The sequence below is a fragment of the Panthera uncia genome, assembly GCF_023721935.1.
Source record: "Panthera uncia isolate 11264 chromosome C1 unlocalized genomic scaffold, Puncia_PCG_1.0 HiC_scaffold_3, whole genome shotgun sequence".
Classification (NCBI taxonomy): domain Eukaryota; kingdom Metazoa; phylum Chordata; class Mammalia; order Carnivora; family Felidae; genus Panthera; species Panthera uncia.
The window spans coordinates 40,845,807-40,870,467 of record NW_026057584.1 but is presented as its reverse complement, the minus strand read 5'-3'; the positions used below and the strand labels follow the sequence as shown (position 1 = coordinate 40,870,467).

The 24,661-nt window shown below is 34.4% G+C and overlaps 1 long non-coding RNA gene across 1 annotated transcript; it reads right to left on the bottom strand.

The window, feature by feature from the left end:
- Window positions 1–557: 557 nt before the first annotated feature.
- Window positions 558–18,584, bottom strand: LOC125911346 (uncharacterized). Its single transcript, XR_007454318.1, has 2 exons — window positions 18,444–18,584; window positions 558–704 (listed from the first exon to the last, which is right to left on the bottom strand). It is a non-coding gene; the product is annotated as an uncharacterized LOC125911346 (long non-coding RNA).
- Window positions 18,585–24,661: the final 6,077 nt, after the last annotated feature.

The following is a 24,661-nucleotide window of genomic DNA, read 5'->3' as shown; positions in this document are numbered from 1 at the left end:
ATAAAAATTTTCAATCTTAATGACAACATAGAAGAATTCTCAATTCCTTATAGCTTTGAAAATGTGAACACTGAAGTTGTTTAATCTTTGACAATATAAATAAAACGCATGTTATTCATGCTTTAATTTTTTAATTTAATAGCAATGTTGAATATGTTTCAATGTTTGCCCATTTGTCAAAATCTAACTTAAGACCAAAGTTCACTTAAAAATATTTATTTTTAAAATTTTTATATCCAAGGAATCAACAAATCTTAAAAGATTTGCTCTAAACATTTGTATTATTTGTCTTTTTTTGAAATTACATGAAATTCACACAAATAGGAATTTAATTAAAATGCTAACTCATTGCTTAAAATAATTCATCTCTTAAAACTCTTACTCAGACTACAATTTTTTAAATGCATTTGATCACTCTTTGAGTAGACAACGTTTTTTATGGTTAAAAAATTTCTTCACTAGAAAAAAAAAATCAATTCTGCATTTGACAACCTTTTTTTCTCTCTCTGCTGTTGGGAGAAGTATTATTTATTGTGGAAATCAAACAGTAAGAATAGTAAAATTCCATTTTTGTTTATTTCAAAATCAAGCAGACAATACTTCTAAGCATTACTTGGATATTTTGATGTTTCCTGTATTCCTCCTACTTCTTCCAGCTGCCAAAGTCATCATGTCAGATATATGCCCTCAGAGCAGCAGCGTTGCTTTGGAGAAAAAGGAAGGGTTACATTTTATAACACAAGGTGCTGGTTAATCAATCCTTTTTTTGTTTGTTTCTCTAAATGAGCCACACACATAAATGGCTTTTTATACTTGATCTTAGCCAAAAGGCCGAGAAGCGATAAATGGCTTTTTATAATTTGTATAACTGTTTTCATAAAAATATTTACAAGTGTTAAGTTCTATTTTTTGAAGTACTTTACTACATTAAAATTTATTTTTAATGTTTATTTTCGAGAGAGAGACAGAGACAGAGACAGTGCGAGTGGGGGAGGGACAAAGAGAGGGGGACACAGGCTCTCTCTTCAAAACAGGCTCCAAGCTCTGAGCTGCCAGCACAGAGCCCAACGCTGGGTCTGAACTCACAAACCATGAGATCACGACCTGAGCCGAAGTTGGATGCTTAACAGACTGAGACACCCAGGCACCCCTACTGCATTTTTAACTTCTTTTATTTTCATTTATTTTGACAGAGAGATAGAGCAAGTGGGGGAGGGACAGAGAGGGAGGGAGAATGCCAAGCAGGCTCTGGGCCATCAACACAGAGTGGATGCAGGGCTCAAACTCACAAACAGGAGATCATGAGCTGAGTTGAGGTTAAGAGTTGGACACGTAACCTGCTGAGCCATCCAGGCACATTTTAATTTATGCTTATAGGCATATTATCCAACATTGTCTGGCTCTTATGTAAAAGAAAAACATATTATGTACATCTTTATAATGTCCAATTGTTTAACAACCTAGCACTATATTCACGGAAGAAGAAATAAAAAAAAAATAATATTGATGTAAAATAACTACCTGATTTTCAAATATATCAGTTTTTGCTTTTAAGTTAAACATTAAAAAAGAGAACATATAAATTGAACTATTACCTCAAAAATGTATTACAGTGCAACATATTTGATTAGTGGAAATGCCAACAGGAACTTGAATTAGTTCCCTATTTTTTACATCTTGTTTTAGAAAAAAGTTTTATCAATGTTATGAGGTTTATTCTATCTCATTTTTTTTCCTGCCACTTTTGGTATTGTTCAATATTTTGGGTGATTCTATTTTGTCTCACTTTATTGACTTAGTAGCTCACTCTATCTATCTATCTATCTATCTATCTATCTATCTATCTGGAGGTTGCTCCAGTATTCAAAGATTCACGTTATTAACCTAAACTGGTCACATTACTTCACATATTATTCCTATATCTGTGCATTATGAGAAGCTGATAGCGGTATGTCTTACATCTCCCCTTTTCCAGTCTTTGTGCCACTGTTCTCATACATTTTACTTCTATGTATGTCATAAACCCTAAAATGCATTATTGCTATTTGTCCACTGGTCCTAGTTTAAAGTGTCAATCAATAAGAAAACACATTTATTTAATCAAATTTATTTAATTCTATTTAATCAAGCATTTACTATTTCCAGTGTTGACTATTCACTTTTATAGACCCAAATATCTCATTAGCATCATTTCCTTCTCCCTGACGGACTTCAACATTTTTGTAGTGCTAATCTGCTAACAATAGATTCTCTCCCCCTTTTTTTTAAAATTTTTTTAACGTTTATTTATTTTTGAGACAGAGAGAGACAGAGCATGAACAAGGGAGGAGCAGAGAGAGAGGGAGACACAGAATCTGAAACAGGCTCCAGGCTCTGAGCTGTCAGCACAGAGCCTGACGCGGGGCTCGAACTCACGGACCATGAGATCATGACCTGAGCTGAAGTCAGACACTTAACCGACCAAGCCAACCAGGCGCCCCAATTCTCTCTACTTTTAATGCCAAAAAAACTAAGTCTATATTTTGTCTTATGTAAAAGACATTTTCTCTTGGTATAGAATCCTAATTTACTGTCTGATACTTTCTGCAAATTAATACATTTTTTTTCTTTTCAGTACTTTGAAGATATAAGCTTACTCAATGAATAACTATGTTAAAAAACCATGTGATATGTTTATACTGTGGAATAACTAAACATTCAGTTGGAGTATTTTGGCCTAGGTTTTATAATACCCATGGTTTTGTATTGGAGGAAAGAGACAAAAACATAGAAACGTAAAAGGAAAGGCTATAAAGGCAGGTAGGGATACATGTAAAAAAGGAAAGGTGGAGAAGGTGATGTAATGATGAGGGACCCATTCAGGTAGAATGTTCAGAAAATATTTCTCTAAGTAGGTGAGTGTAAGCAGTTCAGCTGGAACATACCAGACAGCAAAAAAATATAAACCTAAACCTTGGAGTGAATGAATGCTTGAATTATTCCAGTTAATTTTCACAAGTCTGTTATACCTACAAATAGTAAGTTAAACTAAAAAATAAAGTTTGATTCATATGGCAAAACGGTGAAGGAAGTGTATCAAGCATGCTAGTGTTCATTTGTGTTTTTATATGTTAACAAAAGTCCAATTTTAAAAGGTGAAATATTATATTTTTCTGTTCTATCTTAAGTTTTAACTGTACAGATTGTGAAGTCACAAATTCAACAGATATTTCTTATTACAAAGTATTTGATTAATCATATCCTCTTATTACAAATGATTATAAATCACTCTTCTTTAAAATTTGTAATTTAGAAGCTTCTGGGAAGATGGTGGCATAGGAGGACACTGGGCTCACTGCAAGTCCTGCTGATCACTTAGATTCCACCTACACCTGCCTAAATAACCCAGAAAACCGCCAGAAGACTAGCAGAATGGAGTCGCCGGAGCCAAGCACAGACGAGAGGCCCACGGAAGAGGGTAGGAAGGGCAGAGAGGCGGTGAGCACTGCACAGACTGGCGGGAGGGAGCTGGGACAGAGGGGCAGCCCTCCGGCAAAGCAGAGCCCCAAGTCTGGCTTGCAAAAGCTGAGGGGCTGGACGGAGTGTGTTCTGACAAGAAGCAGGACTTAACATCTGGAAGGTTATAAGTTAACACCTCTGATGGGAGAGCAGGAAGGCTGGAGGACAACGGGAGGGAGAGTTGTTGAGCCCCGGACAACAGAGCTCAGCTTGGCAGGGAACAAAGGCACTCGCCAGCGCCATCTTCCTTGCCCATCCCCCAGCCAAAATCCCAAAGGGAACCAGTTCCTGCCAGGGAACTTGCTTGCACTACGCAAACATCCAAAGCTGTGCTTCTGTTGATCCACCCCTCCAGCGGGTCTGACTCCCTCCCAGTGCCACAGGGCCCCTCCCGAAGCGGATCTCTGAAGGAAAAGCAAGCTGAGCCTGCCGCTCCCACTCCTGTGCACCTTGCCGATCCACCCCAGCTAATACGCCAGATCCCCGCATCACAAGCCTGGCAGTGTGCAAGTAGCCCAGACGGGCCACGCCACCCCACAGTGAATCCTGCCCCAAGAGAGGGGAAGAGAAGGCACACACCAGTCTGACTGTGGCCCCAGCGGTGGGCTGGGGGCAGACATCAGGTCTGACTGAGACCCCGCCCACCAACACAAGTTATTCAAGACAGCACAGGGGAAGTGCCCTGCAGTTCAGCACCACTCCAGGTGGTGCGGAAATCCAAATGGTGGTTCCTCATCCAAAATGACGAAACGGAAGAATTCCCCTCAAAAAAACCTCCAGGAAATAACGACAGCTAATGAACTGATCAAAAACGATTTAAACAATATAACAGAAAGTGAATTTAGAATAATAGTGATAAAATTAATCGCTGGGCTTGAAAACAGTATAAAGGACAGCAGAGAATCTCTTGCTACAGAGATCAAGGGACTAAGGAACAGCCAGGAGGAGCTAAAAAATGTTATTAATGAGCTGCAAAATAAAATAGAGATGACCACAGCTCGGATTGAAGAGGCAGAGGAGAGAATAGGTGAACTAGAAGATAAAATTATGGAACAAGAAGAAGCTGAGAAAAAGAGAGATAAAAAAATCCAGGAGTATGAGGGGAAAATTAGAGAACTAAGTGATGCACTAAAGAGAAATAATCTATGTATAATTGGTATTCCAGAGGAGGAAGAGAGAGGGAAAGGTGCTGAAGGGGTACTTGAAAAATAATAGCTGAGAACTTCCCTAATCTGGGGAAGGAAAAAGGCATTGAAATCCAAGAAGCACAGAGAACTCCCTTCAGACGTAACTTGAATCGATCTTCTGCACGACATATCATAGTGAAAACGGAAAATACAAGGATAAAGAGAAAATTCTGAAAGCAGCTAGAGATAAATGTGCTCTAACATAAAAAGGGAGACCTATAAGACTCGTGACTGATCTCTGTACTGAAACGTGGCAGGCCAGAAAGGAATGGCAGGAGATCTTCAATGTGATGAACAGAAAAAATATGCAGCCGAGAATCCTTTATCCAGCAAGTCTGTCATTTAGAATAGAAGGAGAGATAAAGGTCTTCCCAAACAAACAAAAACTGAAGGAATTTGTCACCACTAAACCAGCCCTACAAGAGATCCTAAGGGGGATCCTGTGAGACAAAGTACCAGAGACATCTCTACAAGCATGAAACCTACGGACATCACAATGACTCTAAACCCTTATCTTTCTATAATAACACTGAGTGTAAATGGACGAAATGTGCCAACCAAAAGACATAGGGTATCAGAATGGATAAAAAAAAACAAGACCCATCTATTTGCTGTCTACAAGAGACTCATTTTAGACCTGAGGACACCTTCAGATTGAAAGTGAGGGGATGGAGAACTATTTATTATGTTACTGGAAGTCAAAAGAATGCTGGAGTAGCCACACTTATATCAGACAAACTAGACTTTAAATTAAAGACTGTAACAAGAGATAAAGAAGGGCATTATATAATATTTACAGGGTCTATCCATCAAGAAAAACTAACAATTATAAATGTCTATGCACCGAATACGGGAGCCCCCGAATATATAAAACGATTACTCACAAACATAAGCAACCTTATTGACAACGATGTGGTAATTGCAGGGGACTTTAATACCCCACTTACAGAAATGGATAGATCATCTAGACACATGGTCAATAAAGACACAAGGGCCCTGAATGATACATTGGATCAGATGGACTTGACAGATATATTTAGAACTCTGCATCCCAAAGCAACAGAATATACTTTCTTCTCGAGTGCACGTGGAACATTCTCCAAGATAGATCACATACTGATCACAAAACAGCCCTTCATAAGTATACAAGAATTGAGATCATACCATGCATACTTTCGGACCACAATGCGATGAAGCTTGAAATCAACCACAGGAAAAAGTCTGGAAACCTCCAAAAGCATGGAGGTTAAAGAACACCATCCATTAGGAATCAAAGTAATACTGGCTTCATAGAATGAGTCTGGAAGTTTTCCTTCCCTTTCTATTTCTTGGAATAGCTTGAGAAGGATAGGTATTATCTCTGCTTTAAACGGCTGGTAGAACTCCCCTGGGAACCCATCTGGTCCTGGACTCTTATTTGTTGGGAGATTTTTGACAACCGATTCCATTTCTTCGCTGGTTATGGGTCTGTTCAAGCCTTCTATTTCCTCCTGATTGAGTTTTGGAAGAGTGTGGGTGTTTAGGAATTTGTCCATTTCTTCCAGGTTGTCCAATTTGTTGGCATATAATTTTTCATAATATTCCCTGATAATTGTTTGTATCTCTGAGGGACTGGTTGTGATAATTCCATTTTCATTCATGATTTTATCTATGTTAGTCATCTCCCCTAACCCTAAACCAGAGACCCAGCAAAAAAGGAGAACTACAGGCCAATATCCCTCATGAATATGGATGCAAAAATCCTCAATAAGATACTAGCAAATCGAATTCAACAGATTATAAAAAGAATTATTCACCATGATCAAGTGGGATTCATTCCTGGGATGCAGGGCTGGTTCAACATTCGCGAATCAATCAACGTGATACATCACATTAACAAAAGAAAAGAGAAGAACCATATGATCCTGTCAATCGATGTAGAAAAGGCCTTTGACAAAATTCAGCACCCTTTCTTAATAAAAACCCTTGAGAAAGTCGGGATAGAAGGAACATACTTAAACATCATAAAAGCCATTTATGATAAGCCCACAGCTAACATCATCCTCAATGGGGAAAAACTGAGAGCTTTTTCCCTGAGATCAGGAACACGACAGGGATGCCCACTCTCACCGCTGTTGTTTAACATAGTGTTGGAAGTACTAGCATCAGCAATCAGACAACAAAAGGAAATCAAAGGCATCAAAATTGGCAAAGATGAAGTCAAGCTTTCACTTTTTGCAGATGACATGATACTATACATGGAAAATCAGATAGACTCCACCAAAAGTCTGCTAGAACTGATACATGAATTCAGCAAAGTTGCAGGATACAAAATCAATGTACAGAAGTCACTTGCATTCTTACACACTAATAATGAAGCAACAGAAAGACAAATAAAGAAACTGATCCCATTCACAATTGCACCAAGAAGCATAAAATACCTAGGAATAAACCTAACCAAAGATGTAAAAGATCTGTATGCTGAAAACTATAGAAAGTTTATGAAGGAAATTGAAGAAGATATAAAGAAATGGAAAAACATTCTGTGCTCATGGGTTGGAAGAATAAATATTGTTAAAATGTCAATACTAGCCAAAGCTATCTACACATTCAATGAATCCCAATCAAAATTGCACCAGCATTCTTCTTGAAATTAGAACAAGCAATCCTAAAATTCATATGGAACCACAAAAGGCCCTGAATAGCCAAAGTAATTTTGAAGAAGACCAAAGCAGGAGGCATCACAATCCCAGACTTTAGCCTCTACTACAAAGCTATAATCATCAAGACAACATGGTATTGGCACAAAAACAGACACATAGGGGCGCCTGGGTGGCGCAGTCGGTTAAGCGTCCGACCTCAGCCAGGTCACGATCTCACGGTCCGTGAGTTCGAGCCCCGCGTCAGGCTCTGGGCTGATGGCTCGGAGCCTGGAGCCTGTTTCCGATTCTGTGTCTCCCTCTCTCTCTGCCCCTCCCCCGTTCATGCTCTGTCTCTCTCTGTCTCAAAAATAAATAAAAAACGTTGAAAAAAAAATTAAAAAAAAAAAAAAAAAACAGACACATAGACCAATGGAATAGAATAGAAACCCCAGAACTAGACCCACACAGTATGGCCAACTAATCTTTGACAAAGCAGGAAAGAACATCCAATGGAAAAAAGACAGTCTCTTTAACAAATGGTGCTGGGAGAACTGGATAGCAACATGCAGAAGGTTGAAACTAGACCACTTTCTTACACCATTCACAAAAATAAACTCAAAATGGATAAAGGACCTGAATGTGAGACAGGAAACCATCAAAACACTAGAGGAGAAAGCAGGAAAAGACCTCTCTGACCTCAGCCGCAGCAATTTCTTACTTGACACATCCCCAAAGGCAAGGGAATTAAAAGCAAAAGTGAATTACTGGGACCTTATGAAGATAAAAAGTTTCTGCACAGCAAAGGAAACAATCAACACAACTAAAAGGCAACCAACGGAATGGGAAAAGATATTTGCAAATGACATATCGGACAAAGGGCTAGTATCCAAAATCTATAAAGAGCTCACCAAACTCCACACCCAAAAATCAAATAATCCAGTGAAAAAATGGGCAGAAAACATGAATAGACACTTTTCTAAAGAAGACATCCAGATGGCCAAGAGGCACATGAAAAGATGCTCAACTTCGCTCCTCATCAGGGAAAAACAAATCAAAACCACACTCAGATATCACCTCACGCCAGTCAGAGTGGCCAAAGGAACAAATAAGGAGACTATAGATGCTGGAGAGGATGTGGAGAAACGGGAACCCTCTTGCACTGTTGGTGGGAATGCAAACTGGTGCAGCCACTCTGGAAAACAGTGTGGAGGTTCCTCAAAAAATTAAAAATAGACCTACCCTATGACCCAGCAGTAGCACTGCTAGGAATTTACCCAAGGGATACAGGAGTACTGATGCATAGGGGCCCTTATACCCCAATGTTTATAGCAGCACACTGAACAATAGCCAAATTGTGGAAAAAGCCTAGGTGTCCATCAACTAATGAATGGATAGAGAAACTGTGGTTTATATACACAATGGAGTACTACATGGCAATGAGAAAGAATGAAATATGGCCTTTTGTAGCAACGTGGATGGAACTGGAGAGTGATGCTAAGTGAAATAAGCCATACAGAGAAAGACAGATACCATATATTTTGACTCTTATGTGTATCCTGAGAAACTTAACAGGAATCCAAGGGGGAGGGGAAGGAAAAAAAAATGAGGTTAGAGTGGGAGAGAGCCAAAGCATAAGAGACTCTTAAAAACTGAGAACAAACTGAGGCTTGATGGGGGTTGGAGCGAGGGAAGGGTAGGTGATGGGCATTGAAGAGGGCATCTTTTGGGATAAGCACTGGGTGTTGTATGGAAACCAATTTGACAATAAATTTCATATATTAAAAAAATAAAAAAATTAAAATTAAAATTAAAAAATAAAATTTGTAATTTAAAAAAAGATTTATTTTCTCCTTAACTTTTTAAATAACTACATGAATAAAACAAATTACATTTTGATTTAAGAATCATTATTAATTATTAGTAAGAATGTTATGCTGATACTGGCCTACCTATATAATGAGGCCCTGGATGTGATTAGATACCTTACTGGAATCTAGTAAGAGTAAACTGGTGGTGAATCAATCTATGACAAAAAAGGCAAGAATATACTATGGAGAAAAGACACTATCTTTTGGATAATGGTGTTTGGAAAACTGGACAACTAAATGCAAAAGAATGAAACTAGAGCACTTTCTTATACTATACACAAAAATAAACTCAAATAGATTAAATACATGAATGAGAAATGAAACCATAAAACTTCTAGAAAAAACAGAGGCATCAGCCCTAGCAACGTATTTATGGATATGTCTCTTGGGCAAGGAAAACAAAAGCAAAAGTAAAGTTTCTGGACTACACCAAAATGAAAAGCTTTTATACATCAAAGGAAACCATCAACAAACAAAAGGGCAAGGTACTAAGTGGTAAGGGGTTAATATGCAAAATACATCAATAATTCATACATGTCAACACCCACAAAAAATTAATCCCATCGTAAATGGGCAGAGGACTTGAATAGTTTTTTTAAAGACTACATACAGATGATTAACAAATACATCAAAAGATGTTTAACATCACTCACCATCAGAGAAATGCAAATCAAAATCCAATGGAAAAAAATGAGGTATCACTTCACACCTGTCAAAACGGCTAGTATCAAAAAGACATGAAATAAAAAGTGGTGGTGAGGAGGTGGAAAAAAGAGAACCCTTGTACATTGATAGTGGGAATGTAAATTGGTGCAACAACTGTGGAAAACAGTATGAAGAATCCTCAAAAAATTAAAAAAAGAATTACCATATGATCCAGTATCTTCACTACTGTGTATTACCCAAAGAAAACAAAAGCTAATCAGAAAAGATATACATACACACCCCTATGTTTATTGCAGGATTATTTGCAATAGACAAGTTATGGAAGCAGCCCAAATGCCCATCCATAAATAAATGGATAAAGAAAATGTCACACACATGTATACACACACACACACACACACACACACACGTACACAACAGATTGGGAATATTACTCAGCCACAAAATAGAATGAGATCACCATTTGTGACAACAGAGATGGACCTAGACGGGATTATGTAAAGTGAAATACATCAATCAGAGAAAAACAAATAACATGAATTCACTTATACGTGGAATCAAAAAACAAAGCAAACAAAACAGAAACAGACTCATAAATACAGAGAAAAAAATGGTGGTTGCTAGAGGGTAAGAGGATGGCAAAATAGGTGAGGGAGATTAAAAGGGGGTTACATGAGGGAGATTACATTTATAAAATAAGCAAGTCATGGAAATAAAAAGCACAGCAAAGGGAATATAGTCAATAATATTGTAATAACATTGTATGATGACAGATTATAACTATATTTATCATGACTAATGTTAGGTGATGTATAGAACTGTCAAATCACTATGTTGTGTACCTGAAACTAATATAACATTGTATGCCAACCAGACTTGAATATTTTTTTAAAAAATGCCAACTGAAACATACACCAAAACTTCTTTTTACACCCTTATTTTAATCTGTATTTAGAAAACAAAAAGAAGAATATTTCTCTCCAGGAGTAAGGCTGTGTATAATCATTTTTTTTAATTTCTATTATTCTTTTGGCAAAAAATAATAATCAACATGGTCAAATTATGCATAAACTTTCATAACCATGATAATTTTTTAGAATTTCAGCCTTTATATCAGGTAGGAGACTGAAAAACTACTAATGATATGGCACCTTTAAAGAGAATGAAACGACATAGCCCTCCAGAAAATAATATTCATTCAAATTCAACAATTAAATATATACATATATATATAGATACAAAGTATACACATATTTATATATTGGTTAGTGTATGTATGCGTATGGGTGTATATCTGGTTATTATATGTGTATACATAGATTTATAAATATATGCATGTGTATATACACATATATATGCAATTTTACTGCTCAATTTATGATTTCTTTTCCCAATGTATATAAATAAGCTGTAGAATGTCAAATATAAGCAAATTTTTAAGTTAGAATGGATCCAGAGTCATATCAACAAAATCAGTAGACTGGTAAAAGTTCAACTTAAAATATACTCTTTGGGAAAAGGACAAAAGTATATATTGAATTCTCCAAGTCTAGGTATGCCACACTTAATGAACCAGACTCTCTAGCATGCCTTCTGGAAAGAAAGAAAGCATTGTAACCCAGGTGTTCTTTTTGTTATGGTCAACTGTGTTAGTTTTCTATTGCTGTGTATAATGTACTATCTCTTGTTTCCATAGAAGAGAAGTCCAAACATAGGCTAGTTAGGTCCTCTGTGCAGCATTCCATCAGGTTGAAATCTAAGTGTTATTCGGGCTTATGATCTCATCTGAGGCAAAACAGTATGCTAGTATATAACAAAGTAATTACCTTCTATTTCTTTGTCTAGGTAGAACACATTTAAAATACAAACATTTATAAGCTAAGGCCGGACTACTTCCAGATGAATAATACTCATCAAGAATTATAACTAGCTTTTAACTAACTGGGGAATTAAACATAATGGTAATGGTTACGTGGAATATTATGTGAGGGAGTCTAACTATCCCCCAAATTAGAAACATACAGATTTTTTTAAAAGTTTTGTTTGATTATCTAATTTTGAATAATATATAAAAAGTTAAAAAGAGACATTAGGATTTTTTTTCCTCCCAAGTATTCAGGAAAAATTAATAAGATAATAGGTTCTATGTTGATATTGGTACCAAAGACATCTTATTTTAACTTATTATGTAATCATGCATGCTTATTTAAAAAACACACACATTAATTAAACAATAACAAAAATAGGAAAGGCAAGAAAAACATTGTACAATATAAATATGAAAAATAGCCTATATAATTAAAATGTAAATATAAGCTGTGCCAAGTTTATGTCTAACGTATGTTTGTAGACAATGAAAATCTTTATGTCATTTAAATATGTTTAGAGCATAATTCTAGGAAATTAAATAAAATTATATTCACACGTTTATAAACTATACATTTTGCAGAAAAGTTGCAATAAGCTAAAAAACCATAGTGGTATAAAACATTTGTTGACCAGTTTTATGAGTTTCCTAGGGTAATAACAAATATACAGCAAACAATTATGCATAAATTTGCTGTATTTAAAAATTAACTGTCATTTGTAAATGCCCAGTGTTATTTATACTCTTGGTAGTGTGTGTGTGTGTGTGTGTGTGTGTCCGTGTGCGTGTGTGTGTATATCTTTCACACTATTAAGTTTTATTTATTTTAATCTGGAAAAATATAGCCAGATTTCCTATGTAAACTCTAAAATTAAAGTTGTTGCTTTTTTAATTAACATTTACTTGACAATATATATATATTTTTTTTCAACGTTTTTTTTTTTTTTTTAATTTATTTTTGGGACAGAGAGAGACAGAGCATGAACGGGGGAGGGGCAGAGAGAGAGGGAGACACAGAATCGGAAACAGGCTCCAGGCTCCGAGCCATTAGCCCAGAGCCTGACGCGGGGCTCGAACTCACGGACCGCGAGATCGTGACCTGGCTGAAGTCGGACGCTTAACCGACTGCGCCACCCAGGCGCCCCTACAATATATATTTTTTTAAGTTTATTCATTTTTGAGAGAAAAAGGAGGGGGTTGTGGGTAGAGAGAGGCAGACAGAGGATCCTAAGTGGACTCTGAGCTGACAGCAGTGTGCCCAATGCAGGACCTGAACTCACGAACTATGAGATCATGACCTGTACCAATGTCAAAAGCTTAAATGACTGAGCCATCCAGGTGCTCCAACTTGGTTTAATATCTTAAGTTACCTCCTCATTATATTGCACTCTTCCTGTATATTAACTGCCATTTTTTTTTCTTCATTGATATTCCATTATTATACAGCCAGCTTCTTTAATTCAGGTAAAATGATATTAAATTTGCTTATTCACATGACTTTATTTTTGTCATTTCAAGGTATTTTATTTTACTCTCTGTTATCTCCCTTTAGAGAACAAGTGGAATAGCTGTCTCCTGAATACTTTGGTTTTCTATAAAATGCCCAATCCTGAAAACTAACTTCTTTAAGCCTGTTTAAGCTATAATAGCAGCACTTTTTGACAGTTCTAGGTTAATGTAACCTTGGAGAGTTTGAGCAGAACAAGAGTTCAACTAGGAAGAAACTTTATTTCTTTTCTCTAATATTTGCTCCACTATAAGACCTAGCTAGTTAAATTTACTTCATCTCTAATGAGACCATTCTGCTAACTCCCTCTCCTCAGCCAGCAATTTCTTTCTAGTATTAATCTGAAAACTTCATGTTTTTCCTCCCATTAAAGATACCTCAGTGCAATATTTCTTATAAAAACAATAATTTATAATAAGTGTTTTCTTTCTAGAAACTAGGAATAGGCAGTACTAATAAATTTGTATAATTATGAAAATTAATTTTCCAGTTTGATTTAGGTAAGCTTTTAAGCAAATTATCTTATTTATATATTTAAGTATAAAGTTAATAAAAAGTATAATTAATTATATATATATGTGTGTGTATATATATATGTATACACACACACACACACACGCACACACACTTCTTTATCTCGGATTTTGAGGAGATTTTCTTTGAAGTCATTTTCTACAGTTAAATGCCACATAGGATAGTGAAAAAGGTTTAATTTGCAGCTCAAGATGCCAGTACAAAATTACAGAACTAATTACATTAATTTTGGTGCCTCCCAAAATATTGGAACATAGTAAGCAAACAAAAAATGTGTGTTTTGATAAAGGAAAGAAAGTAAAATAGACACTTGCAATTGGGTTCTCAATAGGAGTTCAAGGCATCCCCCCTTCCCTGCAAGAACTTGAATTGGAAAATTGACCACCGTTCCAGACACCCAGGGTAGGGAAAAAGAGTCAAAGTCAATCCTGTTTCCATTTTCCTCCACGCTAACTGATTCAGAGGCTGACTGAAACAAGCCAGTTTCTCATGATAAGGAAACATGTACTATTTAAAGAGAAAGCAACAAGAAACAAAACGAACTCTCTTTCCTCTCTTGTACTTGAAGTGAGTGATGAGTATTGATATCCCTCCTGCTTTTTTAGTTGCCTTTCTATAACCACATAAGGAATTAGTAAAAGGCTGGAGCCAACACTAGATGACAGAACAGAGACAAGAAAGATTTTGGTTCCTGATAGCGCTGTTGATCTCTTGGACCAATACGGAATATCTGTTATTTGTAGCTAAAACGCCTTCTCTTTGAAAAGAAAGAGAATACAATAGAATTGGAAGAAGAAAAAAATATGGTGGAATGGTAACATTGAAACCAAATATAATCATAAAATCCAAGTATATAACAAAAATAACAAATGCAACACAACTTTAAATAACTTATTCGGATAAAGAAGTAGATCAGAACAGAGAGAGTGTAAAGAGAAATATCTTTGCTTTGCTTATTGGCCTAAAGAATCATTTATTATTTTAAAGTCAACCTTCCTTAGACTAAGAAGTATGTAGAGTTTTAGAATTATACTGAAGCCATTTTAATGGTTTATTTTGCTAAATTTTGTTTTTTTATAATGTTTATCTATTTTTGAGGAAGAAAGTGCAAGCAGGGGAGGGGCAGAGAAAGAGAGAGAGAGGGCGACCGAGGATCTTAAGTGGGCTCTGTGCCAGCAGCAGCGAGCCCGATGTAGGGCTTGAACTCACAAACCGCAAGATCATGATCTGAGCTGAAGTCAGATGCTCAGTGGACTGAGCCACCCAGGTGCTCCTATTTTGCTAAATTTCTTAATCATCATAATAAGCAATGCTTAAGTAGATATGCAATCTTGATAGTGGCAATAAATTATTATTAACATTAAAAATACTCATCAACTTTATAAAGTTTGTAATTTTGTTGGGTAGTATGGATTTCAAAAAAAAAAAAAAAATAGTGCCTATCAATAGTTATGGGGGAGTGCCTGGGTGGCTCAGTCAGTTAAGCATCTGACTCTTGAATTCAGGTCAGTTCATGATCCCAGGATCCTGGGATCAAGCCACAAGTCAGACTCTGTGCTGAACATGAAGTCTGCTTAAAATTCATTCTCTCTCTCTCCCCCTCTTTCTCTCTCTGTGTCTCCCCCTTTACCCCTTCCCTGTTTATGTTCTCCCTCTCTCTCTAAAATAAGAAAATAATAAATAAAAAATTTTAAAAAGTTAAAAAAAACTGTTGCAAAAAAAGATAAGCCATACCAAGGATTAGTAAATATAACTATATACATACAAAGACATTATATATTGACATTACTAAACTGGGAAGTTCATGTAAGGTGAAATAAGATAGAATTTATTGGTATGCTAATTATGGTGTACACGTAATAATTTGAAACTCTGGAAACAGATTAATTTTTGTTAAGTGTTCAACAGAACACTTTAGGCCAGATACAACTTTAATTATGTTAACCATTTAAAAAATATGTTCTTATGCACACTAATTCTGTAAATTATGGCACATAAATGTTTTATGTCAATTAAGTTTGAGAAATATTATCTATTTCATTCTCCTTTAAATCCTATTAAAGGTTTAATACTTATCAGTTCATTAAAGGTTATAACATTTTACTGTAGTAAAAAGTACAAGATAAAATACCTAACATTTTAACTTTAAAAAATCTTAATTATTTTCTGAATAGTTAATTCATTCAAAAGGTACAGTGATGAATAAAATAATTATTATTTTAGGTTCCCCAGTTTCCTGAAGCAACCACAGCTATCACGTTGGTTTATACATTAGTACAGAGTCATTCTTTTTTTTATTTTTCTCTCTAATCAAGTATCAGAAAAATCTCACCTGAAGTAATACATAGGTTGGGATAATCGGACAAGAATTTTTAAAAAAGTTACGATAAAAATTATCCAACAAGCAATTATGGCTATTTGTGAAACAAATGAAAAAATAAAGTCTCACTCAACAAATAGAAAATGTAGGGGCGCCTGGGTGGCTCAGTCGGTTAAGCGTCCGACTTTGGCTCAGGTCACGATCTCGCGGTATGTGAGTTCGAGCCCCGCGTCGGGCTCTGTGCTGACTGCTCAGAGCCTGGAGCCTGTTTCAGATTCTGTGTCTCCCTCTCTCTCTGACCCTCCCCCGTTCGTGCTCTGTCTCTCTCTGTCTCAAAAATAAATAAACGTTAAAAAAAATTTAAAAAAAAACAAATAGAAAATGTAAAGAAGGATGAACATTTTAGAATTGAAAAATATAATAACTAATATAAAATACAAATTGTAGGGACTTAATAGTAGAATGGAGATGATGAAGCCAAGAATCAGTGACACTAGAGACAGATCAAGAGAAATTATCCAGTTTGAACAACAGAGTGAAAATAGATTAAAAAAAAATAAACTTGCATGAGGGGACTATTGAGAATGGGGGAGGCTATGCATGTGGAGGGACAATAAGAATATGGGACATCACTATATCTCAAATTTGCTATAAATTTAAAACTTTTAATAAAATGAAGTCTGTAAACTGTTTGTAATTTAAAATATTTTTAAATGTTTATTTGTTTATTTTGAGAGAGAGAGTGTGAGAAGGAGAGGGCAGAAAGAGAGAGGGAAAGAGAATCCAAAGTAGACTCCATGCTTAACGCAGAGCTGGACAAGGGGCTCCCACTACTGTGAGATCATAACCTGAACCCAAATTAAGAGTCAGACACTTAACCTACTGGGCCACCCAAGTGCCCCTTAATAAAAAAAAATTATATCAATCAATCTGTGGAATCTGTAGGCAATGAATAAAGTTCTAGTACTCATGCCATTGGGGTCAAAGAAGGAGAAAAGGTAAGAGTATGGTACTGAAAATGAAGGAAATGATAATGGTCAAATCTTTCTTACTTCAGTGAAAGACTTAAACCTGTAGATTCAAGAAGTGGTTATAACCACACAAGATAAATCCAAAAAAAAAAAAACAGTTTAAGACATTATAACTAGATATCTGAAATTAAAGACAAAGGGAAAAAATTCCTGAAAGCTGACAGAAACATTACACTTAGGAGAAAATGATATAAATAACAATGGATTTCCCACTAATCCATACATACCAATAGGCCAGTTAGAAATGGCACAATATCTTTGAAGTGATGAAAGAAAAAAAAAACTGCCATATAAAAATAGCATACCTGTTTTAAAAATTATTTTTTTAATTTATTTATTATTTTGAGAGAGAGAGAGAGAAAGAAAGAACGCATGAGCAGGGGAGGAGAAGAAAGACAGGGAGAGAGAAAATCCCAAGAGTCAGATGCTTAACCAACTGAGCCACCCAGGTACCCCTCTATTAAAAATATTCTTAAGGAGGTGTGCCTGGGTGGCTTAGTTGGTTGTGTCCAACCTTGGTTCAGATCATCATCTGGTTCATGAGTTTGAGCTCCTGCATCAGGCTCTGTGCTGACAGCTCAGAGCCTGGAACCTGCTTCAGATTCTGTGTCTCCCTCTCTCTCTCTACCCCTCCCCCACTTGCACTCTGTCTCTCTCTCTCTTTCTTTCAAAAATAAATAAACATTTAAAAAACTATATTTTAAGGAAAAAAGATGACATAAGACATTTCTAGATTAATGAAAACTAAGGTATTTGTTACCTGGAAAATGGAATTGCTAAAGGACGCTCTTCAAACAAAGTAAAACAAAACAGACTTAAAATACCAATAGAGAAAGAGGGCAGAAAAGATACATCCTTGGGTAAAATAATAGACTATACTTCTCTTCTTGAGTTTTTATTATTATATCTGATGATTAAAAGTAAAAGTTATATTATGTCCTCTAGATCTCATAATATGTAGAGAAAGTATGACAGTATATTTTTTGTTCTGTGTTTTTCTTTTTTTTGAGAATGATATTATTGAAAGGATGAGTATAAAGGATCTAGGTGTTAGGTTTTTAGATTCTACCTGAAGTAGTAAAATGTCAATATTTTTTAAATTGTGGTATATTCCATACACGTTTTAATACCCAGAGCAACTACTACTTAAACAAAATTATAAAGAGACATCTTAAATATCTTAAATTTCTGTAATTCATGTTTCAGTTAATTAAAACAGAGTCAGCACTAGAATATTAAACGGCTGTAAACATGACAATTTGTGTGTGGGAAAGGCTACGGTAGGAAATGCAGATCCTATTAAAGTGATATATGTGTATACAGAAAACTGAAAACAATATATACCAAAATGTACAAGTTGTGAGTGCACTTTCCTATCTGAAAGAGGTTTAGAAGATCTGCTGTCCAACTGGACAAATTTTGAAAGAGTGAAGTATTCTGATAAAACTGCTACATTTAATCCTCATTAGTTACCACATGTTTATGTAGATGAATACATATGTTGCTATGTGCTTCTGTTTTTATGAAACAGAAAAACAGAATTCTGTTTTTATGAAAAAGAATTCTGTTATTTTACTGATATAGAGTTCTTGAGTGGCTTTCGGCGGGGGGTGGCTAGTGAGGTGACGCATACAAGCAAGCATTAAACAGTTTCAGTTATAAAATAGTCTACAGTGAAATAGGGGATTGGAATTAAGGGTACACTTAGTATGATGAGCACTGAGTCATGTATAGAATTGTTGAATCGCTGTATCATACACCTGAAACCAATATAACACTGTCTGTTAACTATATTGAAGTTAGAATAAAAAACTTATTAAAGAATTTTTCAAAATTAGAAAATAGTCAATAAATCAAATCTTCTTTATGTAAATCTGTGTAAGGGGCAAAATGTACTCCTAGCACCAGGAAACTGGTGAATTATACCCTACACATTTCACCTTTTAACTATTCCTACATGTTTGCTTTCATTGCTAAACTAGGATTTGAGTTGCAAAGGAATGTATAATTATCTTTACTAATTTCTTGCACCTCCAACTCCTTTCTCATCCTTAGTTCAAGTTACTCTTGACAGCCTATTAAGATTTACAAATCTCCTTTCATAAGTGAACTGTTATTGAAGACAACTTCATAAATGAATACGGAGTGACAACTAAAGTCATCAAGCTGCTCTGTAATTATTGGATTAAGGGAAAATATGGACAGATTATTTGAGGTACTTGCTCAATGATATTTGAATATTACACAAGTGAGACTTTTATCTGCTAATATATTTTTGTCTCATTAGAAATTATTTGTAGCTTCTTAAAATATAGTTATTTTTATCTTCAAAATTATGCCCACGCTCAGGAAATCTTCCAAGTTATTATCTCAGACTTAATTCTGAAACAAAATTATTACTGTTTTGGGAAGATTTTGGCAAAGAGTAACCAGATCATAATACTCTGGGTTTTTTTTTTAAATGTTCTTTTAGGCATGTTAGTGTATCTCCATAATCCAGCATTAAGAGATAAATGGCTTCCCATTGAATATATATTCCTGAATCTAAATCATAGTGCCTCAATATTTATACTTCCTGATGAGTACAGTTGACCTTTGAACACATGAGTATCAACTGGGTAGGTCCACTTATATACGGATTTTTTTTTCTTTTTGGATACAGAGAGTACTGTACACGTCTTTCTCTTCCTTATGATTTACTGAATAACATTTTCTCTAGCTTATTTTATTGTAAGAATACAGTATATAATACACATAAACATGCAAAATATGTGTTAATCTGCTTATGTAATAGGTACAACTTTTCTTATCAACAGTAGGCTTTCAGTAGTTAAGTTTTGGGGGAGTCAAAGTTATACATGGATTTTTTTACAACAGTAGGGGTTGTGCCTCTACTCCTCAAGATATTTTAAGGGCCAACTGTATTGGCAAAATTATTATGTTATATTATGTATTATTAATTAAATCATACCTTGATATATTAGTGCTATAAATTCCAGAACAGAATATGAAAAACTGCCCTTATTGGAAATAAGAATTTATATTTATATTATTTATATTATTTATACCTTAGTTTTTCAAGTATTAAATTTCCATAGATAGTTGGTAACTTTAATTAATTTACAATATTTTGTAGCTAGCATCAAATATGAGTTCATTTACCTTAGAAGTTTATAAGATATACTTTATAAATGTGTACGTATCAAGTTCTTATTCTTATAACTTTTATAACCAAATTTTAAAAATTACAAAAATTCAATAGATTGCATTTGGAATTTTTAAATTTATCTTTATAAGGAAAGGAAAAAGAATATAGGCTAGACCGTTACAAAATGTTTTTACGTACATAATCGAACATAACATTTTGGTATGCAAAAATAGAGAGAAAATTTAGTTTTCAATAACTGATTCGCCTTAATTTAGCTTTATTATTATAAATTAAGGTATGGCCTAACATCATAATGTTTTTCTCATTTTTAAAACCTTAAGCAAAACTTCATAAATATACAGTCTCTATTTTACATATCAAATGATACCTCATTAGAAACCTTGAGTAGGGTAAAATGTGTAATTTTACTTGGTAGTGATCTATAGTACATAAAAAATTAGAATAATGTCAAATAGGATACTATAACATAATGTAAATAATTCTGTCTTTGAGAAAACAGGTGATGTCCCATGAAATAATAAAATAAAATATTAAACATTATAAAACTGACAGATCACATAAAATATCTATGAGAATAATGCTTGTGTTTTAAATATACAGAATTTTATAACTTTTATAAGCAAGTGACCTTATTACATTGTATTGTTCATATTTTTGAATCTTAATAAATTCTTTTTTGTGTCATTGTGCTCGTCTATATATTTTCTAGTTGCTATTAGTCTTGCTAGGAAGTTCAGTATCTGTTTTCCTTGATAGTTTTTGACCGTACTTGTATGTTTTTATGGTCAAAGTTGGTCTATTTGTGTACATTTTTCCAAGAGACATTTTTCTACTAAAATTACTTGATTTTTTTCATCATGATCTCTATGAACTCATGAATTCTGTTTTTGAAAGGGTCCATTGTAAAACCTCGCAATGCATATGTATTATATGTTTTAGTAAAATCCTAATAAGTAATTTTTGGTGGTTATTTCTTCAACTATTGATCTTAGAGTTTCTCAGACATTGCCCAAAAAAGTTATGAAAAAGTAATTTGTACTTGCCTCGAGTTTCCAATCAACCAATGTCCTTTTTTGAAAGCATCAGATTTTTGATGAAGACAATTAATGAACCAAGCAGTAGGGACAAAAATAATCAAAATAAAATATTACCTAATGCTATTAACATATATAAAAGATTTCCCTAGACATCAATTTGTCATGTGGTAAGTGAGAATTGTGATCCAGCTATTTTCATTGTAACCTGATCAAAATAGCTGATATATTTACAGGAAGTCTTGAAGTCTGTCATCCACATTTCTTATATGACTAGTCCATGGAAACTACCCTAGCATTTACACACAGTTAAAGCTTATCCAGCTGTATTTTCAAAAAGAAATAGATGTGCATATGATATATTTTTTTTCTAATTGTAGCAGGTAAGAGCAAATGAACTCTGTTTTCTTAACTACTGCAGAAGAATTTTTGGAATTTTCTTTTACTTCTGCCAAAAAGTATATATTTTATTCTATTCAAATATATATACTTGAATAGAATATATATATCTATATATCTATATATATTTGAATATATATATATTCTATTCAAATATATATTTGATTATTCTTTTTTTGTTGTTTTGTTTTTCAAGTATTTTACTCTGCATACATGCTATGTACAATAATTTCTGAAATATAAAACAGAACAAAATAAAAACTTACTAGAAGCATTTCACTACTTCCATCCTCCTTCCTTCTGTTCCATCAGATATGTCAGAATGTAATTACATTTTCTATCCTAACTATGAAGCATTATTTTTCTTTAATCTTGAGTACTTATTTATCCATTTAACAAATCCAGGTTTTTCTTTCTTTCACAATTACATGATGAATTGTATTCTGAATTGCACAGATGCTAAGGAATTCTAAATTAGCAAATAATTAAAATGACAAAGTTATAACTAGATAATCCATAATTTAACAGAAGGAGAAAATATACAGCTAACTTAATTCATTATTTTGGTGTTATCAGTTATCTACACCAGATCATTAATGATGGTAGTAACTACAGTCATATGTAATGATCAAATCAAAAGTAATATATTTGCATTTTTATTGCTCTTGAAATTTCTTTTCTTTATGATTTTATCTCTTTTTAAAATGTTATTTATTAATATTTAGAGAGAGAGAGAGCCAGTGTGAGTAGGGGAGAGACAAGAGAGAGGGAGAGAGAGAATCCCAAGCAGGCTCCATGCTCAGTGCAGAGCCAGACATGGGACTCAATCTCACAACTGTGAGATCATGATCTGAGCCAAAATCAAGAGTAGAACACTTAACCAACAGAGCCACCCAGGCGCTCCTGCTCTTGAAATTTCTAATTCTATTGTCCAATGTGATGGGGCCTGGTAGAAGCAAAGTAGGATAACTACGGGGGAATGTCAGGTAAAACAGGACTATGTTCTATTGTTGATAGTTCAAGAAGAAAAAAAAAAGGCTTGAGATATTGCCAGCAGGATTGAGAAATTAGGTTTTATGATGAATAAAGAAGAGAACGAGAGGAACAGCATATATGAGTGACAGCAAAGTTCAGGGAGAATATCAAATGTAATACAAAAGTGTAGTCTGGAATTACACATGAGGATAGGATATGATGAGAAACTGATGAGCACTGAAGCTTGTACGATTTAAGTTCTGAGTGGTTTCACTGGCCCACCCTTTCATGAGTGTCTAATATTCTGGAAGAGTCTGAGAAAAGAGCTTCCAAAGCCAAATGCCTCTCAATGTCTTTACTAGATATTCAAAGGATTCAGCTGTATTGCTTTATATCAATATGTTTTGATCATCAAATTCTTTCAGTATGAGATTCCAGAATTACTTTTGACATTTTGAGATTATTTGGATACCACAGGATGCAAAATCTAAATAAATAAATAAATAAATAAATAAATAAGCAAGCATCACATGTCCCATGCCCCGTCTTGTAAACCAACTGGATCTATTTAGCTGATTCTCATCCAATCAAAATATATCTACTCAACAAAGAGCCTATAGCAAACATTTTAATTTGTACCATACCTTTTATAAAGTACCTTGTATAAAGTGAGCAAACAACAACAAAAATAAGTAAATAAAAATGCTATCTTCAAAGCCAGGTCCATTCCAAGGAGCTAATTTGCAACTGGCATACGAGCCATGTCACTATTCGGGATCTAAGGGTAGCTGATTAATTTATTCACCCCTCTTTTTACTGGTCAACATTATAAGATAACATCACTTGCTTTTGTGATTTTCTTTCTTCTTACATTAAAGTTATTTTGCTCATCTCTTCCTATTAGTACAGAATGAACAAAATATACTCACTCTACTGGCACAATAAAACACAAACGCTAACTCAGATATAAGAATAGGACAAATATGATGTGTTTTACTTTTTTATGTTACTAAATCACAATTACATTTGAAAACAGAGCTAGGATAGACTTACAAACAGTGTATAAGCCCTTGTTGTCAACATTGAGGTGGAACTAATGCTTACAGTGGCCAATAGATGATTATCTCTCTTTTTAATAAAGTTAGTAAAATAAATGAAATAAAATAAAATAAAATAAAATAAAATAAAATAAAATAAAATATGTGAGTCTGTGGGTAGGGGCTGCTTTATATTTCTAAATATAATGATATATTTTCTTTCATGGACATAAATAGCACAGCAAAATTATAAAGAAAAGTAAGAAATATTTCACTTAATTGAGGATATGTATCAAAGCACTTTGAAAATGTTACTTTCAAATGAAATACAAATATGAATTTCATTTTAAACATGATGTTGATTTTCAAAAATTTGTGGAAGGCCTAGCATTTTCTAATGTATAATGGTACATTTTTCTTTGTCTTGGCCAAGACACATGACAAGGAACAATATTGGAAAAAATACATAAAACCAGGAATACAGTCATGAAAAATGTCTACCATCAGAAGCAATAGACCTCAGAATGAAACTTCTGCATCAGTATATGCTGGTAGGGCTTATATTCCTTTCTCGACTTATCCTCCTAACCTTACACTATAAAATTAAATGTTTATAAAATCAGAGCTCTAAAACTCTCCATTTTCCACTGTTCTTCTTTTCTCATTTTTAGTCTTTGCATCTAAAATGATCTGTGAAAGAATAAAGTCATACTTCAGCTGCTGCTGTGTTTAATCTATCAGCATTCAGACATCTCTCCAATGACATTATTCACAGAGTCAAGAAATAAATGCAACTTCAAAGTATTAAATCTGGTCTCTCTCTCTTTTTAAATATGGTAACATTTTCAAAGGTGAAAGAGGTCTTCCTCGAAACTAGCAACTGATTTCATGCTGTAAGTTCCTCATTTTATTTGAATTTGATATTAAATAGATGGGCACACAGCCATA